Source organism: Heterodontus francisci, chromosome 4, assembly GCF_036365525.1.
Source record: "Heterodontus francisci isolate sHetFra1 chromosome 4, sHetFra1.hap1, whole genome shotgun sequence".
Lineage (NCBI taxonomy): Eukaryota > Metazoa > Chordata > Chondrichthyes > Heterodontiformes > Heterodontidae > Heterodontus > Heterodontus francisci.
Genome location: NC_090374.1, coordinates 126,086,913 through 126,109,881, shown reverse-complemented (window position 1 = coordinate 126,109,881; position 22,969 = coordinate 126,086,913). Strand labels below are relative to the sequence as shown.

The window sequence follows — 22,969 nt, the reverse complement described above, 5'->3', positions numbered from 1 at the left end:
AGCTGAGGCCGAACTAGGGTCTTATACAAGTTCAAGATAACTTGCTTCCTCTTGTACACTCTGCCCCTATTAATAAGCCCAGGATAGAGTATATAGAGTATGCCACTCCAGGCTCTGCTTCACAAACCACTGACCACCTCCAGGCGCTTATCCATTGTCTCTCGAGATAAGGAGGCCAAAGAAGAGAAGAGAAGAAGAGAGTATGCTTTATTAACCGCTTTCTCAACCTGTCCTTCTGCCTTCAATTACTCATGCACATATACACCTAGGTCCCTCTGCTCCTGCACCCCCTTTAGAATTATACCCTTTATTTTGTATTGTCCCTCCATGTTCTTCCTATCAAAATGAATCACTTCACATTTCTCTGCATTGAACTTCATATGCCACCTGTCTGCCAATTCCACCAACTTGTCTATGTCCTTTTGAAGTTCTACACTATCCTCCTCACAGTTCACAATGCTTCCAAGTTTCATATAATCTTTCCTAACTGCCCCAATACAGTCACTGCATCTGTTCCAACAATTTCTCCTCATAAGTGTGCATGATCATCTCCAGTTTCCCTCAAATAATTTGGTGCTCATATTCAACATCTACCTATGACTCCTCTGTAACCTTCTGCACAAGCACGTATCAGGGTCAGTTTTCACATATACACTGATGACTTCATTGCTGTTGACTCCAGGGCTATTGCAGTACTCTTTCACTGAAACCATTTTATTCAGTTCTCAACAACATGTATATGAATCTAGTTTTATCTCCTTCATCCAACCTTAGTTGCCCGTTCAGGTTCAGCCAGATGTGTACAACTTAGGCATTGAGTTTGATCTTCCATTGGCTTTTAACACATCCAGCCCATCGCCAAGGACACTCTCTTCCAACTTCAGAACATTGCCTGATTATGGGCCAATCTCACATCCTCCTCTGTTGAAACCTTCATACACATTATCACTCTGAAGATTGATCCCTCCAATGCTGTCCTTCCCTTCAACCCAACCTCCACTTTTCACAAACTTCAAATACTCCAGAACTTTGCAGCCCAACTCCTCTTCCACACATCCACCATTCTTATTTTTACCAACTTCCACTGCCTCGTGAAATTAACTTCAAGATCCTTGTTCTCATTGTCACATTCTTCCACCTTAACTGAGGAACATTTTTCAGTTATATTTCCCAATCTGCATCCTTTGACTTTGGATTTATGTTTGTTTCCACTTTCTCCATCTCACCATCACAGCCTAAAGTTGCAGCACAATAATCTGCCTTCTGGAGCTCTCTTCTGAAATAGCTTTGCTAAACTGCCTCTCTCTCAAAAGCATCCTAAAAACCTAACTTTTTAACTGTGCTTTTGGTTCCCTCTCGCTAACCAAATTTCTTCCTTGTGTCCATATCCTCCCCATTCTGAACCATTGTTCCATTGTATAGTTTGTCAACTCCACAGACCCTAGGGGGTTTACAAGAGTATACCAGGAGGTCTCAAAATCATCAGCTTTCTACTGTCTGAGGCCATGACCAAGTACTGTGAGCAGTGTGTCAGGAAAATCCTCTATGACAAATAGGAAATATTAATTTCATAGGTTGGAAACTTACGTTAGACATTTAATGCAAAAATCCTACAAGTTAACTTTTAAAAGACTAGCAGCCAAGATGGCCACTGCAATTTGCATTTGAAATACTGGGAGACTGAACTGGAGATAACAGAAGCTCAGCCAGGACAATGGCTTGCCCTAGGTGATTGAATTATCTAGAATGGCTTTATCAGCATGGCCGTCAAGGCCATTCCCACCCATTGACTTTGAAAGAGCCAACCCCATCCAAGTGTGGATGTACACCCTGGGGCATGTAGCACCTTGAATTTCATTTGAAGATTCCAGAAAAAACCTAATTGGAAATAAAGGGGATTGATAGAACCATGTGACTGCTGGCTCATTTCTGATGAAACTAACATTTTGTGACACAACAGCAGACAGACAGTAATTGAAAAGACAGCAACAAAGCAGGCGGCTGCTCCCCTGTGTCTTCCTTTCTCTCTCTCGTCTCAGAAAATATCAAGAAAAGAACTGGCTGCGACTGGGGAACCCCCTCCAAGCCTACATCCCGCTACAGCCAGCAACCAGGAGAAGAGAATCAACAATGAATTCTGCCTTCAGGAGCCCTGAGCAAAGCAAGCCAACCACAGTGCACTGGGACCAGCGAGTACTTCAAGACTACAGCTTCAACCGAGGGCTACTGGACTTACAGGCTGTATTTAAGTTCCATTTATTCTGGACTTTAGTCCAACCACCGAACAGATTTCCCTTTGTAATCTATCTGCATGTGTGTGTGTGTGTAACTCGCATGTGAATGTGTGCATGAATGTGTAGTGTATTTTTAGTATTTTAAATCGAGTTAGAGTGCTAAGTGTAATAAACTTACCTCTTTCTTGTTTAAACTCGAGAGAACCTGTCTGATTGGTTCTTTTGCAATCACATTAGAGTAACAAGGTCAAACACTCACTGAGGTGGTAAGCACAGCCACTGTTTTAAAAAAGAAATAAACCCTGTTGTGGTCAAACATGAGTAAGGGCAAAAGGGGAGCTGAGACTCCCTCCTCACCTGCCTGTAACAAGTGCCTCACGAATTCCATATTCTATAGTTTATCTGTTTTAATTAACATGACCAACAAGCATGTAGTTTCTTTGTTGTAAATAATGATACCATTGTCTGCAATAATAGGAATTGTTTTTCTTTGGGCAGCTGACACTCTGTTTTGGACATTAGGACAGGAGATCTCCAGGAGTGTGTTAATATTTACGGAGGGACCCAGAGAATGTATCAATATTTGCAGCGGGCCATCCACACTGAAAAGTTTGAACATCATTGTTCAATATGAAGAACACATGGAATATTAAGTTGTTGTTATTACTGAGAGTCCATGGTATTTGTTTTGAGTTGCTGAAGTGGTTGGTTAATCACTTGATTTGCAATTCATGCAAACTATTTGAACCAGCCTGAGTTATGTGAATTTAATCAGTTTTTCACAAGGTTGCAAGGTGGAACACCAAAGGTAAAACTTTTCGTGCTTGAAGCCAGCAGTGTCAGCATAAAAGCAGCATCATGGACCAGACGAATGGATGGAGATCAGCAATGGTGCATCACAGACACTTGCTTTCCCCCCAAAATATCTGTTCAGGAGTGAAATCAAGGCTCTTCAGTCTTACCAGAAAAACACTCATTGTGGGAAGTGTAAAGATGATGCAACCCTTCTTAAAAGCTGCACTCCCTCTTGTTTGAACAGCCTAACATTGAAGGAAAATTTTTATTTTTTGTTTTTTGCCCTCACAAAAATTTTGCTTAGAGACTAGTATCTCTAACTTTTGTTTGTGTTTCAGGTTCCTGCTAATCTCCTTCGTAAACCCCTAGGTTTAGGTCTAGGACTTGCTGTGTTTCTCCTTTTTTATAAGCAGAGTATACTATTTCCCTATCTATTTATCTATTTGATTTTAAATATGGTTTCAAATAAATTTTCCTTCAGATTCTCCTTGTTGCTTCAGATCTGCTCTTTCCAAAATTTGCAGATTATTTTTTCTCACTTTAGCTTTGCCAACAATATCAAATATAACAGTACAAAGGTCTTGATCTCATCAAAGTTAATTTTTAATATGCATTGCTACTAGTTTTTTTTATTAGTTTATGGGGATGTGGGCGTCGCTGGCCAGACCAGCATTTATTGCCCATCCCTAATTGCCCATGAGAAGGTGGTGGTGAGCTGCCTTCTTGAACTGCTGCAATCCATGTAGGGCAGGTACAGCCATAGTGCTGTTAGGAATGGAGTTCCATAATATTGACCCAGTAACTGTGAAGGAACGGCGATATAGTTCCAGTCAGGATGGTGTAAGGCCTGGAGGGGAACTTGCAGGTGGTGGTGTTCCCATGCATCTGCTGCCCTTTTCCTTCTAGGTGGTAGAAGCCACAGGTTTGGAAGGTGCTAAGGAGCCTTGGCGCATTGCTGCAGTGCATCTTGTAGATGGTACACACTGCTGCCACTGTGCGTTGGTGGTGGAAGGAGTGAATGTTTGTGGATCGGGTACCAATCAAGCGGGCTGTTTTGTCCTGGATGGTGCCGAGCTAATTGAGTGTTGTTGGAACTGCACCCATCCAGGCAAGTGGAGAGTATTCCATCACACTCATGACTTGTGCCTTGTAGATGGTGGACAGGCTTTGGGGAGTCAGGAGGTGAGTTACTCGCCTCAGGATTCCTAGCCTCTGACCTGCTCTTGTACCCACGGCATTTATATGGCTACTCCAGTTCAGTTTCTGGTCAATAGTCACCCCTAGGATGTTGATAGTGGGGGATTCAGCGATCGTAATGCCATTGAATGTCAAGGGGAGATGGTTAGATTCTCTCTTGTTGGAGATGGTCATTGCCTGGCACTTGTATGACGTGAATGTTACTTGCCACTTATCAGCCCAAGCCTGGATATTGTCCCCACTTCCCCATTTCTGACCTTATGATTGAAGGAAGGTCATTGATGAAGCAGCTGAAGATGGTTAGGCCCAGGACACTACCCTGAGGAACTCCTGCAGTGAAGTCCTGGAGCTCAGATGATTGACCTCCAACAACCACAACCATTTTCCTTTGTGCTCGGTACAACTCCAACAAGTGGAGAGTTTTCCCCTGATTCCCATTGACTCCAGTTTTGCTTGGGCTCCTTGATGCCATACTCTGTCAAATGCTGCCTTGATGTCAAGGGCAGTCACTCTCACCTCACCTCTTGATTTCAGCTCTTTTGTGCATGTTTGAACCAAGGCTGTAATGAGGTCAGGAGCTGAGTGGCCATGGCGGAACCCAAACCCATTCTTATATTTGATAACATATAAAACCATGAGGTTTTCTCTATTCTTTTGTACTGCTGAAAAGTTGTGAGCTCTCAGTAATGGTGTTGCACATTTGGCTCCTCACTTGATAAGTGGTAATAAGGTGGGACATGCAATTACGAATGTGGCATGTCTAACACCAAATCAGCAGTCACAAAGTCAGCTGTAGGGCTGCACCTCCAGTCCACAATCACATCACCTTCAATTTTTAAGCAGGTACACTAATATAAGTCAAATGGAAATACTGGCAAAGTCCTAGAAACTTTGAATTTTATTTTTAAGTTAATTTAGTTTTGTTTGTAGTCTTTGCAAGAAATTTTGTTGCAGTTTTAGCTTACACATTTGTTCCCAAATTTTAGTTTATAATAAATTTTATTTTTGGAAATTTTTTTCTACATTTTCAGTCTCTTCCTTTCAGCCACTATTCCAAAATTATATTTTTAAAAAATGTGAGAATTCTTTTAATTCTTACACAACACACAAGGTGAGAAAATGTTGAAAAAAAATAGGATATTTAAGAGCAACTAATATTTGATTTTGAAGGTCCAATTTCCAACATGTGGTCCAATTGTTGTGGTTTACTGTCCAGTATTGTAGTCACAGAAATAAATATTTTAACATTATCCTTCTTTGAGTTTTTAGATTTCATAAGAAATGAAATTTGATTCTCAATTCAATTTACAAAAATACTATTCTATGAGGATGGAGTTATAATGTCACTTGTCTGTTGCTGTCAAGCAGAAGTGATAGAACTCTGGAGCCACATCCCCATTTGATTCTGGAGCGCAGGCACCTCACAAGGAATTGTCTTGACATGATAAGGAACATGACAGTAAAATAAAAACAAGACACTGCAGATGCTGGAAATCTGAAATAAAAATAGAAGGTGCTGGAAATACTCAGCAGGTCTGGCAGCATCTGAGGAGAGAGAAGCAGAGTTAACGTGTCAGGTCTGTGACCATATATCAGATCTGTTTCATCAGCACTTTAAGTTTTTATTAAGGAATATGACAGAGTGGTTTTAGGCTTAGGGCTGAATCCTGCATTTTTAGAACATTTAGCATTGATAAAGGCTGGAAGGGGACATGTGTAATAGTGAATGAGCTCTGCCATGGTAGTTTAAACCTGAATGAGACCATGGGCAATGTGCAGTGTGAGTACAGTATTACTACCAGTAACTGTCCAGGACCGTATCTCAAACACAGAAGTCCTCGAGGCGGCCAACATCCCCAGCATATACACACTACTGAGCCAGCGGCACAGTGGCGCAGTGGTTAGCACCGCAGCCTCATAGCTCCAGCGACCCGGGTTCAATTCTGGGTACTGCCTGTGTGGAGTTTGCAAGTTCTCCCTGTGTCTGCGTGGGTTTCCTCCGGGTGCTCCGGTTTCCTCCCACATGCCAAAGACTTGCAGGTTGATAGGTTAATTGGCCATTATAAATTGCCCCTAGTATAGGTAGGTGGTAGGGAAATATAGGGACAGGTGGGGATGTGGTAGGAATATGGAATTAGTGTAGGATTAGTATAAATGGGTGGTTGATGGTCGGCACAGACTCGGTGGGCCGAAGGGCCTGTTTCAGTGCTGTATCTCTAAACTAAACTAAACTAGATGGCTTGGCCATGTGAGCCGCATGGAAGATGGCAGGATCCCCAAAGACACATTGTACAGCGAGCTTGCCACTGGTATCAGACCTACCGTCCGTCCATACCTCCACTTTAAAGATGTCTGCAAACGCGACATGAAGTCCTGTAACATTGATCACAAGTCGTGGGAGTCAGTTGCCAGCGTTCGCCAGAGCTGGCGGGCGACCATAAAGGCGGGGCTAAAGTGTGGCGAGTCGAAGAGACTTAGCAGTTGGCAGGAAAAAAGACAGAGGCGCAAGGAGAGAGCCAACTGTGTAACAGCCCCGACAAACAAATTTTTCTGCAGCACCTGTGGAAGAGCCTGTCACTCTAGAATTGGCCTTTATAGCCACTCCAGGCGCTGCTCCACACACCACTGACCACCTCCAGGCGCTTACCCATTGTCTCTCGAGACAAGGAGGCCAAAGAAGGACTAGAAACTACTCATTCCAGCCACTGGTCTCAGATTGGTAGTGCACTGGTAAAGGCAGCTTTAGTCAACTAAATAAAAAAAACCTAGCAATGATTATCTCAGAATAGCCTTGGCAAGCGGTTCTGGAGAATGCCCATGTTCATACTCTTCCCCTCGTGGCAGATAAAAGATCTGCATGGTGTTTAAAAGTAGCTAAAGGGGTGAAATCAAATCAAAACAAACTTAATTTTACTTCTAAAAACACAAAACTGAAAATAATTCTGCGGTTGGTTTTACTATTATTTTTTTAAAAACTCTCTTGGCAAAGGAAAATATGGAATAAACTTCACCACGGCTACAATTGCACTTCAACGGCAAACATTAACAGAAGCACAAAAAAGGGGGTTGTGTTTAAGAGGGAGGTGAAAATGATCAGCCATAAAGTGGTGAATCCAGCTGTGAGAGGTCTCAGATAGCTGAAACTTTATCCCTCCTTCACCTACAGGCTCTCACATCTCGATGCACATCGCCCAAAGCAAACATTGTTGAGAAAGGGAAGCAGCTTGTGTTGGAAACTAGCTCTGTCTGTGACAGGAGGCTGCAGGCGTGCGGAGGCTGCTCTCTAACACTAGCCGCCATACTGCCAACAGGGACTGGACTTGTTGCAGAAGTGGAGCTGCAGTAGGCGCACGGACAAGCTGCACATTTCCTGCACACTTTTCCGGTAAGTCCTACATCAGCGTCCGCTTTTTATTTTTCTTTGGTAGAAATGCATTTCCAGAGGTGTGGGGGCTGTATTGAAATGTTTCAATTGGCGGCGCTGCTCTTTCTGGGCTCTCGCCTCCTTTTTTAAAACGTAATTTTTAAAAAAGCAAATCTTGGTTTGTTAACAACCGAGTTGAAGCACTTTGCAAGGACTGATTCTATGCCATGTAGAGTTTGCTGAAGTTACACTCGTCTGCTTGTTCGCGCGCAAAAGACCAAACATTTAAAAAAAATCCAAGTGAAATAGTGGTTGGGTTGTGTGATGAGTCACGCCACATTTTCCGTGTATCTTTTGGAAGATCATTTTGAATTGCACGGTCTTTTGGGTAAACAGACAATTGGCTAAATATTTACTTTTGCCACTATTGTGGCTGCAGTGTTTCTCACACATGAGCTCAAAACTGGGAATGAAAAGCCTTTTTCAGTGAAGTGAAGAAGGTTACATTGTGGCACTGCTTCTCTCCCACCGACCTCATTGAAACCGTTTCAAAATAGTGGGGAGAAAGATTTGGATTCTTTTGAAGAGTTAGTTATATTCGTCTTCTTTCAAAATGTGTTGATCTGTAATGTGGAGAAATAATTGCTTTTAATTTAAACACTTTTGTATGGAAGATATATGGATCGCTGTATAGGAATTTACTGTCCACACGATCACAGCCTTTCACATTTCGGGGCTAGGGAGGGGAATTCTTTGGTGATTTTTGGTTTGTGTTACAGTTCCAAAAGTTATGAGTCAGATAAGCCAAAGGGCAGTGCAAGTCATGAATTTGTACAATTCGGTACAAACAAAATCTGCTAATGTTTTAATTTGCCTAGTGGTGTAGCATGTGAGTAATCTAAGTCACAGCGTTTGTGGGCTGAGGCTAGGTGCCTCGCTCTAAAATGTAAATCGATCCATATTGTTCTTCCATGACTGCTAGTAGGCAGTTTGAATGTCACATCAACAAAGACCTAGGAATAGGCCACTTCCCTGCTTTCTCGGTCAGTGTTATAAGGGTTTGGTTTGGGGTGAGTGGGTACTTAAAGGGAAAGAATATAAGGTGAAGTTAACAAAATGAGAATGGGGAGTTGACCTACTTTAAAAGCCCTGTTTTGTATCAAGCTATTTTGTACATAAGTGACAAAAGGAGTTAAGTATCAGCAGTTTACAAATGGTGGATCCAGAGCGGCACTGTTTCAACCCCACTGCCTTGCAGAGGTATGAACAGGCTCTTAAAGTTACAAATCTTTGATGAACTTGATTTCTCAATTTTGCATTTACTTTACATTTTTAAATGCTAGAAAATCTTATTAACCATTTCTAAACAGAAAGATGTGTTTAGTTGGATATTACATTATCTTCAAGACTTTACAGATTTGTTTGGAATGTTGTGATTGTCAAATTTTGAAAAATCTTTGATTTATTTGGGATTTAGATAAATTTCATCCGATCTCAAGTGATGTAATCCTGTCATTTCCCACTGTAAAGTGGAAGATTTTCATAAACTTGCCATTATAATTATAAGCTCGTTAATATTCTGTATTGATAAACCTTAAGATGTAGCATTTTTTACTGTTAGCCTGCATCGGCTAGATTTATGTTAAAATTAGCCATGCATATATTTTGCATTACATACTTTAGCACCTCATTGATAAAGGTGTACCTTATTTAATAATTTTTAGTGTGAAATTATAACTAGTCATAAATGGGAGGCAAAGAAATGCCATGCCAACAGACTGCCTTTGGGTGGTGGAAAATGTCTTTGCATCTATTCCCTAGAGACATGAGTTTGATTTCATCTATGCCTTGCAGGGGAGATGTTGACTGGAAATTGTTTTTTCACATGCAGTGGAAATAACTGGCTGCTCTTGGCCATTTCAGCTGTGTAGAGGAAGTGAATGCTTTGGGTTGGAAGTATGACGAGGGAAATTGGGCAGGGTTAAATTTAACAAAAAAAGAATCAATTTATGGTCTTTATATTTGCAAAATTTACTTTATTTTCACTGCAAACATAAAACAAATAACTACAATGAGATTAATTGCCTGAAAACCCAGTGGGAATAATCTCATCTGGTTTGCATTGTTAGTATTTGTACGGAATATTTTCCTTATTTTATCTCAAACACTCAGATGGTGCTACAATATATCTTGACTGCTGTCGCAGTTAATAAAGCATGATTCATTTTTGAATCCACATCAGACTTTCAAACAAAAATAAAATCTGGAATGCCAATGTATAAACTTTAGCTTATTCAAGATGTTGTTGTCTGAAACCACTCCAAATATTGCTTGCTCATCACCCATTCTGACTGACCCAACAACCCCATCCCACAGAACCTCAAATTAAAAAATCTTATTCATGTATTTAAATCTGTCAATGGTTGCACCCCTTCCTGCATCTGTCTCCTCCTTCAGACTTGCAGCGTTATTCCCTCTCCCCAACCTCCTCCTGGTTTTGGCCTTGTGCTTCTTTCTTTCCATTTACCTTGGGCTGTGCTGTCAGCGTTTCGATTTTTGGAATCCTCTACCTCTCCACTTTCCTCCCTTCCTTTAATACCTGTTTCCCATAAAACTGCTGCTTTGGCTGAGCTGTTGATCACCCCTCTCCTTCCTTGGCGTAGCATTTATTTTCCTTAAAGCTCTGCGAAGCAATTTGGGACATTTTTCTGCATTAGAGCTGCTATAAATATGCATGTTGTTATGATGATGGTAATAGTTTTAGTATTGTTAACATGAGTGTGTAGGTTACACCTACTTTTATGGGAAACTGTCTGGAAGAATATCAGTTGTTCACTTAAGTATTTGGACTAAAAGCCTGTATGATGGAATGGTGTGCATGCTGCATTTCATCACACTCAACATAGGTGATCATATTGCTCTACCTTCCTGGCCACTGAATTTTGGAAGTGGCAGCGGTTCACAGCATGACTCTTAGTAGAGTTCATGGCTGGTAGCCCAAAAGTAAGATCCAGTGTTGGCTGTGCTTATGCCTTTGCAGATCTGAAAGGTCAGAATCCAGTTTCTTAGGTACAGGTCAAGATCACCCCACCCTATGTGCCCTAATTACTTAACAATGAGCGGGATCAAGAGCACCTTGCCATGGCACTTGGCTTTGCATTTACAGAGATCTGTTAAGCTGTTTGAGAACTGAGTCGTTGGAGAGGGGCAGTTGTATCGTAAATTGGAATGTCGGAGGTTCGTGCGGTACTCTTTCAGTTGGGAGCTAAATCCCTACTGGATTGTAGTATAAATAGATGAAACTTCTACAGTACATTTTTGTTTACTTGTAAGGTTGAAATTTGACACACTGGGCTGTCTTAGAACTTCATTTTAAACAGAATCTGCTATAGCATTGTGAGTGGTTGAGCAGTGTTTTAAGTAGTGACATTATAAAGAGGAATATTGTACGAATTTTGTGTTTTATATACGACAGTTGTTGCCCTCTAGTTGGACTCAAAACTCTGGACTGGGGGGAGATCAGCTAGGTTAACTGATGTTGATTGCTATCCAGTGACTTCAGCTGGTAAGTGTGTGTGTATATATACAGTGTCAGGCTTATTATGATGTCCACCAAGATCAAGTAGCCTACTGGTGGTGTCTCAGCTTGTGTACAAAGAATGACCATTCGGGTGAGGTATTCAATGTTGTCGGACACCAGCATGTTTAAATTCTTGCTCTGAAAAATGGCGACAATTGTATGGGCAGAAAAATAATTTTACAAATCACCTTTTTTTTTTAAAAAAAACTTTTCAAAGTTAGAGAATTGCTTTTTGAGTGTCACATGTACGGTAAACACTGTGCTGTTAATTTATTTTCAGACACCATTGTAAATTGTGAAATCAGTTGAAGGGCTAAGAACTTAGAGCAGGATGCCATCACATTTGCAGAGTTGGTGTAATTTCGGAAATACCATAAGCATAAGAAATAGGAGCAGGAGTAGGTCATTCAGCCCCTTGAGCTGGCTCCACCATTCAACAAGATCATGGCTGATCTGATCGTGGCCTTAACTCCACTTTCCTGCCTGCCCCCCCATAACCCTTCACTCCCTTGTAGATCAAAAATCTGTCTAGCTCAACCTTGAATATATTCAATGACCCAGTCTCCAGTGCTCTTTGGGGTAGAGAATTCCAAAGATTGACAACCCTTTGAGATGAGAAATTCCTCCATCTCCATCTTAAATGGGAGGCCCCTTATTTTGAAACTCTATCCCCTAGTTCTAGATTCCCCAAGAGGGGAAACATCCTGTCAGCATCTACCCTGTCAAGCTAGCTCAGAATCTTGTGTTTCAATAAGATCACCTCCCATTCTTTTAAACTGCAATGAGTATAGGCCAAACCTGCTCAAACTTTCCTCATAAGACAACCACTTCATCCCGGAATCAAACTAGTGAACCTTCTCTGTACTCCCTCCAATGCAAATATATCCTCAAAACTGTATACAGTACTCTAGATACGGTCTCACCAATGCCCTGTACAGTTGAAGCAAGACTTCCCTATTTTTATAATCCATCCCCCTTGCAATAAATGCCAACATTCCATTTGGCTTTCTAATTACTTGCTGTACCTGCATACTAACTTTTGTGATTCATGTACAAGGAAATCCAGATCCCTCTGTACCGCAGCACTCTGCAGTATCTATTTAAATAATCTGTTTTTCTATTCTATTCTTCCTGTCAAAGTGGACAGCCTCACATTTTCCCAGATTATACTCCATCTACCAAATTTTTGCTCACTCACTTAACCTATTTATATCCCTTTGCAGACTCTTTGTGTCCTCCTCACAGCTTGCTTTCCTACTTATCTTCATGTTGTCAGCAAATTTGGCTACAATGAACTTAGCCCCTTCATTCAAGTCATTAATATAGATCGTAAATATTTGAGGCCCCAGCGCTGATCCCTGTGATGTTACACTAGTTACAGTTTACCAACCTGAAAATGCCCCATTTATCACTACTCTCTCTTTCCTGTTAGCCAATCCTCTATCCATGCTAATTATTACCCTTAACACCATGAGCTCTTATCTTGTGTAGTAACCTTTTATGTGGCACCTTATCAAATGTCTTTTGGAAATCCAAATACACTACATCTGCTGGTTAGCCTTTAACCACCCTGCTTGCTAAATCCTCAAAGGACTCTAATAAATTTGTCAAATACGATTTCCCTTTCGTACGATCAAGCAGAGTCAACATGGTTTTATTGTGATTTTCTAAATGTCCTGCTACAAGTTCCTTAATAATGGATTCCAGCACTTTCCCAATGATCGATGTTAAGCTAATTGGTCTGTAGTTTCCTACTTTCAGCCTCCCACCTTTCTGGAATAGAGGTGTTTCATTTGTAGTTTTTCAATCTGCTGGGACCTTTTGGAAATTAGGGAATTTTGGAAGATTATAACCAATGCATCCATTATCTCTGCAGATACTTCTTTTAAGACCCTAGGATGCAGGCCGTCATGTCCAGGGGACTTGTCAGCCTCTAATCCCATTAGTTTTCCGAACACTTTTTCTCTAGTGATTGTTGTAAGTTACTCCCTCCGTTTTGCCCTTTGATTTTCTACTACTTTTGTGTCTTCTACCTTGAAGACAGATACAAAATACTTGTTCAAGGTCTCTGCCATTTCCTTGTTTCCCAATATTAATTCCCCAGTCTCATCCTCTAAGGGGCCAGTGCTTAATTAAGCTGCTCTCTTCCTTTTTATACACTTGTAGAAGCTCTTGCTGTCTGTTTTTATATTTAGGCAATTCCAAACTTGGGTTTTAATCATCAGATTGATCAGAGATGCAGGATGGTCAAGTGAGTAGATTTTTGAGTCATTCAGGACAGTAAAAGATTTTGAATTGTAAAACGCATAATGCTGTAGCATTACAATACTAAAAATTTGTAACATGTCAGAGGACTTGGAATATTTTGTTATTGTCTGGTCCTGGACTTGTATCCTGAGAGAACCATTTTCTCATTTTTGTGGATGGGTAGGATTTAGGTTAGATGCCTCCCACTCAGTTAGGATTTGCTGTTCCCCAGATGGGAAAGTACCTGCACTCTTCTTAGACTCTTAGTCATCTTTATGACCAGTTCAGAGCAGCATTGCGAGAGCCTTGGAAGCCGAATATTCAACTTAATGGAATTTAGTGCACGGTTCAAGGGGCAAAAGAGATTCCACATGCTGAAATAAAATTAATAACTCTGGATGTGTATTTTTGAAAAGGCTTTGTGTTGTAGGATCTGTGGCTATGTTAAACATAGACATTTATTTTGTCTTACTTCAATACTCCCATAACATCACCCTGAGCTTTCTCTTCAGTATTGACTTTCCCAACTTATGCAATCTCTCTTCATAACTCAAGTGCCTAATCCAAGCCATTACTATAGTTGTCCTTTGCATTCTCTCCAATGTTTATATGTCTTATAATGTGATGAGAATTGTACATGGTACTTCAGTTATGGCTGGACCAGTGTTCTGTGCAAACTCAGAACCTTATTAAGATTTGTGCTGTAAATTCTGTTTTCTATCTTATCTGCTGCCACACAATGTGGTTTTGGCTGTCTGTCCACCAGTAACCCCAGATCCCTCTCTTGCATTGTGTCCTCTAGAATAATTCAATTTTCTTTATGTTACCACTGTTCATTATCCTTTCCTAATCTTATGTTGTTACACTTGCCCACATTAAATGGCAGCTGCCACTCATCAGCCTAGCTGCTCGATCTAGCCAGGTCCTTTTATATTGGGTCAGTCTGTTCCCTGTTTACAGTCCGTCCCAGTTTGAAATCATCTGCAAGTTTGCTTCTATAGCCACTTACAAGTCATTTATGTACATTGTAACTGGCAGCATCGTTAATCCATTAGTTGTCTTCTTCCATGGTGATTGAACTCAGCATCCAACCACCCTTTGCCTCTTCTTCCTCAACCAATTTGCTGTCCATTTCAGAGGCATTTCAGTTATGCTGCCAACCATATGGAGCAATTCCCTATGTGACAACATTTCAAAATACAGTTCAAATTAGTTAGCATTTTGAAATGCATGGGATAATTAAGCATGGCCAGCATGAGTTTGTTCAAGATAATTTATATTTGACAAACTTGGTGGAGGTAGTGCCTCCCTGGGGTCAATACTCAGTCTACTTTTGTTCTCTGTGTGCGTGCGTGTGTATGTGTTTGTGTATATATTGGTTTAAGCTTGGGTGTAGAAAGCACAATATTGAAATTTACTGACAATACAAAAATAGGGGTTTGGTAAACAGCAATGCAGTGTGTGCAAAACATCAAGAAAACATGGGTTAGCAAAATGGATTGACAGGTGGCAGATGCAATTTAATGTAGAGAAATGTAAGATAAAACATTTTGGGAGGAAAATGAGGAATGGAAATATACACACCATGGAAAAACATACTAATAGGGTTGGATGAGCAGAGACCTAGGGACTCCAGTACATAATTCTTTGAAAGGGTGAGTTCAGGTAGCTAAAGCCTTAAATAGTATTTGGCATCATATAAATTAGAGGTGTGAAATCCTGTAGTTTGACCACAGATAGACTTACTACATGCAGCTTGGGCTGCCTCTTTGTAGAAAGAAGAATAATGTTATAGCATAGATTCACCAGGATTATGTTAAGAATGAGCAATTATAGTTATGAGGAAACTTGAAATACTGAGACTATTTCAACGGGAGTAGAGAAGGCTAAAAGGTTTAATAGAAGTTGAAAATGTTTTGATCAAGATAACAGAGAAAAGCAATATTCTGCCTGGAAAGGCAAAATACAAACATGAAGAAAACCTTGAAGAATAGTCTTTTTTAATTAAAAGAATGCAGATTACAGGTGCTTTAGTAGCAGTGTTTAAAATTAATGAAGAGATAGAACAGGGTAGAAAGAATCATACTGGTTCCAGTAGTTGATGGGTCAAGAATGAGCAGCTGTACAAGATTAAATGTAAGCGATTTAGAAGAGAGCAGGAGAAATGTCTTCACGCAGAGTTGTGAGCAATGGACCTTATAAGCTGTGGCATATTTAAATAAATTACCTGTGAACTACAAAGAAATATTGGAGGGAATGTTGATTGTGAGGCTGTGGAATTCACTTCTAGGATTAGTATTTGAGGCAGAAACTGTGTTAGTGTTCAAGATTAGATTGGATAGATGGTTGAAGAGATATGGGAAGAGGGTAGGTAAACATGGTTAGAATTATTGGCTAGTTCAGAGGTTAACTACTGACACAGACTGGCTAGGTCGAGTGACTTGCTTCCATGTTGTAACTTTTGAGAGGTTAGAATAAATTTTTTTTATGCAGGCCATTACAAGAGCATGGAAAGCTTTGCCAGAGGGATAGTTGAGGCATACGCCATGGTATCTATCGAAGAGAAATGGCTAAGTATTTTAAGCAGTGGAAGAGCTATGGGGAGAGTGCAGCAGTGGGATTAGTTTTGGATTACTCTTGCAATAAGTGACATAGACACAATGTACTGAATGGTCTCCAGTGCTGTAAAAATTGGTTCTGTGATTGAGGACATAATTGGGCTTAGCTGTGATTCTGCTTCATATTTGAATCGCCAACAGACATTTTGTCAAGAACTCATGTGAAGAATGGGTCAGTTATGGGAGGGCCACCTGTATCTATGGAACTGTATTCCAGTAAGAATCGACATATTTAGTAGAGGAAGGAGGAAATGGAGAGAGAATTGGGAAATGCAAAGAATAATAGATTGAAATATTTTTGGAAATATCTGCTGCATTTTGCTCGTTTGTACACAATGCATTGTTTGTTCAGCGTTTACAGGTTGAGTCCAAAATGGGTCAATAGTGAAACATGTTTAGAAACAGAATAGATCTGACGAGAAAAATTTAATCAAAAAGAAAATAATTGTAAATTCAAACTTGGGATGTTATGACAAATTGCAACTCTCTAATGTATAACAAATGGAACCTATCCTTGTGAAACTTAGAGGCAGAGCTCCAACTTTGATGAAATGAGTTTCTGATGTGAATTGCCTTGATATGTACCAGAAGATTGTAACAATAAGGCAATGTTTCCTGAAATCTAACTGAGAGCAGAGAAAGAAGGTATGCACTCTTGAGGTTTGAGAGGAAATTCAGATAACGACCTGACAGTTGAGAGTGGAAAAGTATTAATAGTTGGCAAGAGGACTCATAGAAAATTATAAGAAATAGGATCAGGAGTAGGCCATTCGGCCCCTCGAGCCTGCTACACCATTCAATAAGATCCTGGCTGATCTGATTGTGACCTTAACTCCACGTTCTTGCTTGCCACCCATAATCCTTGACCCCCTTGTCTAACTCAGCCTTGAATATATTCAGTGACCCAGCCTCCTCTGCTCTGGAGAAGAGAATTCCAAAGACTAACAGCCCTCTCAGAGAAGAAATTACTCCTCATTGTCTTAAAAGGGAGACCTGTTACTTTGAACAGGTGGCGCAGTGGTTAGCACCGCAGCCTCACAGCTCCAGTGACCCGGGTTCAGTTCTGGGCACTGCCTGTGCGGAGTTTGCAAGTTCTCCCTGTGACCGCATGGGTTTCCGCCGGGTGCTCCGGTTTCCTCCCACAGCCAAAGACTTGCAGGTTGATAGGTAAATTGGCCATTGTAAATTGCCCCTAGTGTAGGTAGGTGGTAGGAGAATGATGGGAATATGGGGTTAATGTAGGATTAGTATAAATGGATGGTTGTTAGTCGGCACAGACTCGGTGGGCCGAAGGGCCTGTTTCAGTGCTGTATCTCTTAAACAAAAACTGTGCCCCCTAGTTCTAGATTCCCCCACGAAGGGAAAAATCCTCTCAGCAGCTACCTGTCAAGCCCCCTCAGATTTTATATGTTTCAATAAGATCGTGTCTCATTCTTCTAAACTCAAATGAGTATAGGCCCAGCCTGCTCAACCTTTCCTCATAAGACAACCCTTTCATCCAGGAGTCAGCCTAGTGAACCTTCTCTGAACTGCTTCCAAAGCAAGTATATTCCTTAAGTAAGGGACCAAAACTGTACACAGTACTCTCGGTGCAATCTCACCAATGGCCTGTACAGTTGTAGCAAGACTTCCCTACTTTTTTATACTCCATCCTCCTTGCAATAAAGGTCAACATTCCATTTGCCTTCCTAATTACTTGTTGAACCTGCATGCTAACTTTTTGTGATTCATGTACAAAGACACCCTGATTCCTCTGTACTACAGCATTCTGCAGTCTCTCTCCATGTAAATAATCTGCTTTTCTATTCTCAAATTTTCCCATCTGCCAAATTTTTGCCTTATCCTATCTATATCTCCTTGTAGACTCTTTGTGTCCTCCTCACAACTTGCATTTCTACCTATCTTTCTATCGTTCGCAAATTTGGCTACAATGCACTCAGTCCCTTCATCCAAGTCATTAATATAGATCAAGGTTATCCAAACTTTTTGGGTGGAGGGCCGCAATATGATTTTTGCTTGGTCCAGGGGGCCGGTGAGAAAATTTCAGATGATAAAAGCATAAAAAAGTTATCTTATTAATAAAAACAACAACAAATGTGCATTTTTTATGAAGAAGCTTTAAATGAGAAGACTAATTTATTGACTTACTTTCTCATCACTATATTGAAAACTGATTTAGTGATAGATCTGCCATTGTTTTTTGCGTGCATAAGTAGTCAATCTCTGCCCGCAGACTTGATGTAGCGATGCAGAGTATACTGGATAGATATGCACCTGAGAGACCTTGATCTTTCTTTCTCCCCACCGCCCCTGCCCAAAGCTCTGTGTGTGTGTCTCGTTCTCTCTCACCCTGCCCTCCCCTCTAGGGTTAGGGGACACATTGAAAGTTTTGTGCAAAGATGCAGGGGGAATATGAGGAAGCACTTTTTTATGTAGCGGGTGGTAATGACCTGGAACTTGCTGCCCACAAGGGTGGTGGAAGTGGAGACGATCAGTGCCTTCAAGAGAAAGTTGGATGACAACTGGATGGGCGGCACAGTGGTGCAGTGGTTAGCACTGCAGCCTCACAGCTCCAGCGACCCGGGTTCAAATCTGGGTACTGCCTGTGTGGAGTTTGCAAGTTCTCCCTGTGTCTGCGTGGGTTTCCTCCGGGTGCTCCGGTTTCCTCCCACATGCCAAAGACTTGCAGGTCGATAGGTTAATTGGCCATTATAAATTGCCCCTAGTATAGGTAGGTGGTCGGGAAATATAGGGACAGGTGGGGATGTGGTAGGGATATGGGATTAGTGTAGGGTTAGTATAAGTGGGTGGTTGATGGTCGGCACAGACTCGGTGGGCCGAAGGGCCTGTTTCAGTGCTGTATCTCTAAAACTAAAACTAAAAACTAAAAAAACTAAAACAACCTGAGAGAAAAAGACTCGCAGGGCCACGGGGATCGAGCAGGGGAGTGGGACTGACTGCAGAGCTCTGTGGAGAGCCGGCATGGGCTCAGTGGACAAAATGGCCCCCTTCTGTGCTGTAAGTAAATGACTCTTTGACTCTCTCTCCCTCCCTCTACCCTCTCTGTCTCTCTCTCTGTCTGTCTCCCTTTCCCCTCTCTCGGGCTCCTTCTCCCCCCCCCCCCCCCCCCCCCCCCCCCCCTCCCTCCGAACTCCCTTGTCTCTCTTTCTCTCTTTTCACCCCCGTGTCTCTAGTGTTCCCCACTCCCCGCTCAGTGCTTTCCACTCCCTGTAAGTGTTCCCCGCTCTCTGTCCCAAGCCCCACCTCCCCCATTCCGCTCTCTCTGTCTCGCCCCTTTGCTCCGTCTGTCTTGTCTCGTCTGTCCCCCCCCACCTCTGTCCCCCCCCCCAACCTGCTTTTTAAAACAAAACGTCAGTACCTGCCAGAAAACCCATGGCTTTTGTAAAACAGATATTCCCAATGTTAGCAGCTGTCTGCTGTGAAACTGCCATTGGGATGTTTTTAAACAGGCTGCTCTGTATGAAGACGAAGGGAACTTGCTCATCTGCAATCACGGTGAGGATGATGAATGGCTCTGGGCCAGATGGAAACATTTGGTGGGCCGTATGTTGGACAGCCCTGATATTGGTCTTATGGTTCTGGCCCCAGCAGTGATCCCTGTGACACTCCACTAGTTACAGTTTTCTCAAAGTGAAAATTCCCCATTTATCCCAATTCTCTGTTTCCTATTAGTTAACCAATCCTCTGTCCATGCTAATGTATTACCCCCAACACCCTGATGCTGTTGTGTAGTAACATTTTATGCGGCACCAGCGCTGAAGCATTTGCAGTCATCTTCAGCCAGAAGTATCAAGCTGATGATCCATCTCAGCCTCCTCCTGAGGTCCCCAGCATCACTGACATCACTCGTCATCCAATTCGATTCAAAGCATGTGTTTTCAAGAAATGTTTAGTTTAGTTTAGAGATACAGCACTGAAACAAGCCCTTCGGCCCACTGAGTCTGTGCCGATCATCAACCACCCATTTATACTAATCCTACACTAATTCCATATTACTACCACATCCCCACTTGTCCCTATATTTCCCTACCACCTACCTATACTAAGGGCAATTTATAATGGCCAATTTACCTATCAACCTGCAAGTCTTTTGGCATGTGGGAGGAAACCGGAGCACCCGGAGGAAACCCACGCAGACACGGAGAACTTGCAAACTCCACACAGGCAGTACCCAGAATTGAACCCGGGTCGCTGGAGCTGTGAGGCTGCGGTGCTAACCACTGCGCCACTGTGCCGCCCTGGCTGAAGGCACTGGATACTACAAAGGCTGTAGACCCTGACAGCATTCCGGCAATAATACTGAAGATTTGTGCTCCAGAACTTGCTGCGCCCCTAGCCAAACTCTTCCAGTACAGCTACAACACTGGCATCTACCGACAATGTGAAACATTGCCCAAGTATGGCCTGTACACAAAAAGCAGGACAAATCCAACCTGACCAATTACTGCCCTATCACTCTACTCTCGGTTATCAGCATAGTGATAGAAGGGGTCGTCGACAGTGCTATCAAGTGGTACTTGCTCAGCAATAACCTGCTCACTGATGATCAGTTTGAGTTCTGCAAGGGCTACTCTGCTCCTGACCTCATTACAGCCTTGGTCCAAGCATGGACAAAGAGCTGAACTCCAGAGGTGCCCTTTTATATCAAGGCAGCATTTGACCGAGTATGGCATCAAAGAGCCCTAGCAAAACTGGAGTCAATGGGAATCGGGGGAAAACACTTCACTGGTTGGAATCATACCCAGCACAAAGGTTGTGGTTATTGGAGGTCAATCATCTCAGTCCCAGGACATCGCTGCAGGAGTTCCTCAAGGTAGTGTCCTAGGCCCAACCATCTTCAGCTGCTTCATCGGTGACCTTCCCTCCATCATAAGGTCAGAACTGGGGATGTTTGCTGACGATTGCACAGTGTTTAGCGCCATTCACGACTCCTCAGATACGAAAGCAGTCCGTGTCCAGATGTAGCAAGACCTGGACAACATTTAGGCTTGGGCTGATAAGTGGCAAGTAACATTCACGCCACGCAAGTGCCAGGCAATGACTATCTCCAACATAAGAGAATCCACCAATCTCCCCTTGACATTCAATGGCATTACCATTGCTGAATCTCCCACTATCAACATCTTGGGGGTTTTCATAGACCAGAAACTGAACTGGGGTAGCCATATAAATACCATGGCTGCAAGAGCAGATCAGAGGCTGTGAATTCTGCAGGGAGTAACTCACCTTCTGACTCCCCAAAGCCTGTCCACCATCTGCAAGGCACAAGTCAGGAGTGTGATGGAATACTCTCCATTTGCCTGGATCAGTGCAGCTCTAACAACACTCAAGAAGCTCAACATCATCCAGGACAAAGCAGCCCACTTGTTTGGCACCCCCTCCACTGCCTTCAACATTCACTGCCTCTGTCACTGATGCACAGTGGCAGCAGTGTGTACCATCTACAAGATGCACTGCAGCAACTCACCAAGGCTCCTTTGACAGCACCTTCCAAACCCGTGACCTCTAACACCTAGGAGGACAAGGGCAGCAGATACATGGGAACACCACCACCTTCAAGTTCCCCTCCAAGCCACACACCATCCTGATTTGGAACTATATTGTTGTTCCTTCACTGTCGCTGGGTCAAAATCCTGGAACTCGCTTCCTAACGGCACTGTTGATGTACCTACCCCACATGGACTGCAGCAGTTCAAGAAGGCATCTCACCACCACCTTCTCAAGGGCAATTTAGGATGGGCAATAAATGCTGGCCTAGCCAGTGACACCCACATCCCGTAAAAGAATAAAAATCCTTATCGAATGCCTTTTGGTATCCACCCTGCTTGTTAAATCCTCAGACAACTCTAATCAATATGTCAAACATGATTTCCCTTTCATAAAACCATGTTAACTCTGCCTGATTGCATTATGATCTTTTAAACGTCCTGCTGCTACTACTTCATAAAGAATGGATTTCAGCATTTTCCCAATGACAGATGTTAGGCTAACTGGCCTATAGCTTCCTGCTTTCTGCCTCCCTCCTTTCTTGAGTAGAGGTGTTAGATTTGTGATTTTCCAATCTGCTGAGGCTTTTCCAGAAACTGGGGAATTTTGCAAGATTGAAAGTTTGAAAATGAAATCTGTACCATATCTCCCCTCTTGCTCACTGGCACGTAATAATAGTTTGTTGACAGTCTCATGTATGTAATCAACAGTGAATAAACAATGTATTGCCATGACAGAATGCAAATCTGGCCTTGTGGATAAGAGAAGAACTTAAAAGTTTGCATTTATGTGGAGGTTACGAAATCCAAGCATGTGAAGGTTTTGCATTTGAAAGGTGAGCTAATCACTTACTCACGTTACAGATTGCAATTTATTTTGCAATCCAGTGTAATTCAAGGATTACTCAAGTGAACTTTGTGAAAAGTAGAGTTTAATTAATGAAAGGCAAGGCTGATGGGTCCTTTTTTATATAAATATATTTAGAAATATTACCCACAATAATCCATATTAGTAAGTGTTCTTTTAACGTGCGTTTTTCTGCAAATTTTCAGTAACTTCCGAACAGCACTTCATTGATACAGGACCAGGTTATAACAGTAATGTGCTGCTGCTGGCATTTAACTGAGTTCTGACATGCATCCAGACAAATCTATATTTTTTTTCTTTTTAGTCATCTTGTACGTGCAAATTCTCTATTAGACGAAGACAGCATTTTATATCTATTTCTCCAATACAGTCTGGATTGGACATTGTTAAAGAACTGGCCATTGTGGTTTATTTTATTAATGTAATTTATATGATGTAAAATATTACTACTTTTTGTAGTTATCTACTTTTTGCAAGTTGTCAATGGGGCAGTTCATAAATACAAAAGTACTTGAACTTTATTGTGGCCTAAATCAGGTCATACATACATTAAATGTGA

The 22,969-nt window shown here is 41.9% G+C and overlaps 1 protein-coding gene across 5 annotated transcripts in view; it reads left to right on the top strand.

Moving 5' to 3' along the window:
• The first annotated feature begins 7,279 nt into the window (after window positions 1-7,279).
• Window positions 7,280-22,969, top strand: part of sema4d (sema domain, immunoglobulin domain (Ig), transmembrane domain (TM) and short cytoplasmic domain, (semaphorin) 4D) — a 254,692-nt gene continuing 239,002 nt past the window's right edge. For all 5 annotated transcript variants that reach the window (XM_068030134.1, XM_068030133.1, XM_068030132.1 and 2 more), the window contains exon 1: window positions 7,280-7,611. The gene's annotated coding sequence lies outside the window, so the exon portion shown is untranslated. The remainder of the gene's footprint in view (window positions 7,612-22,969) is intronic.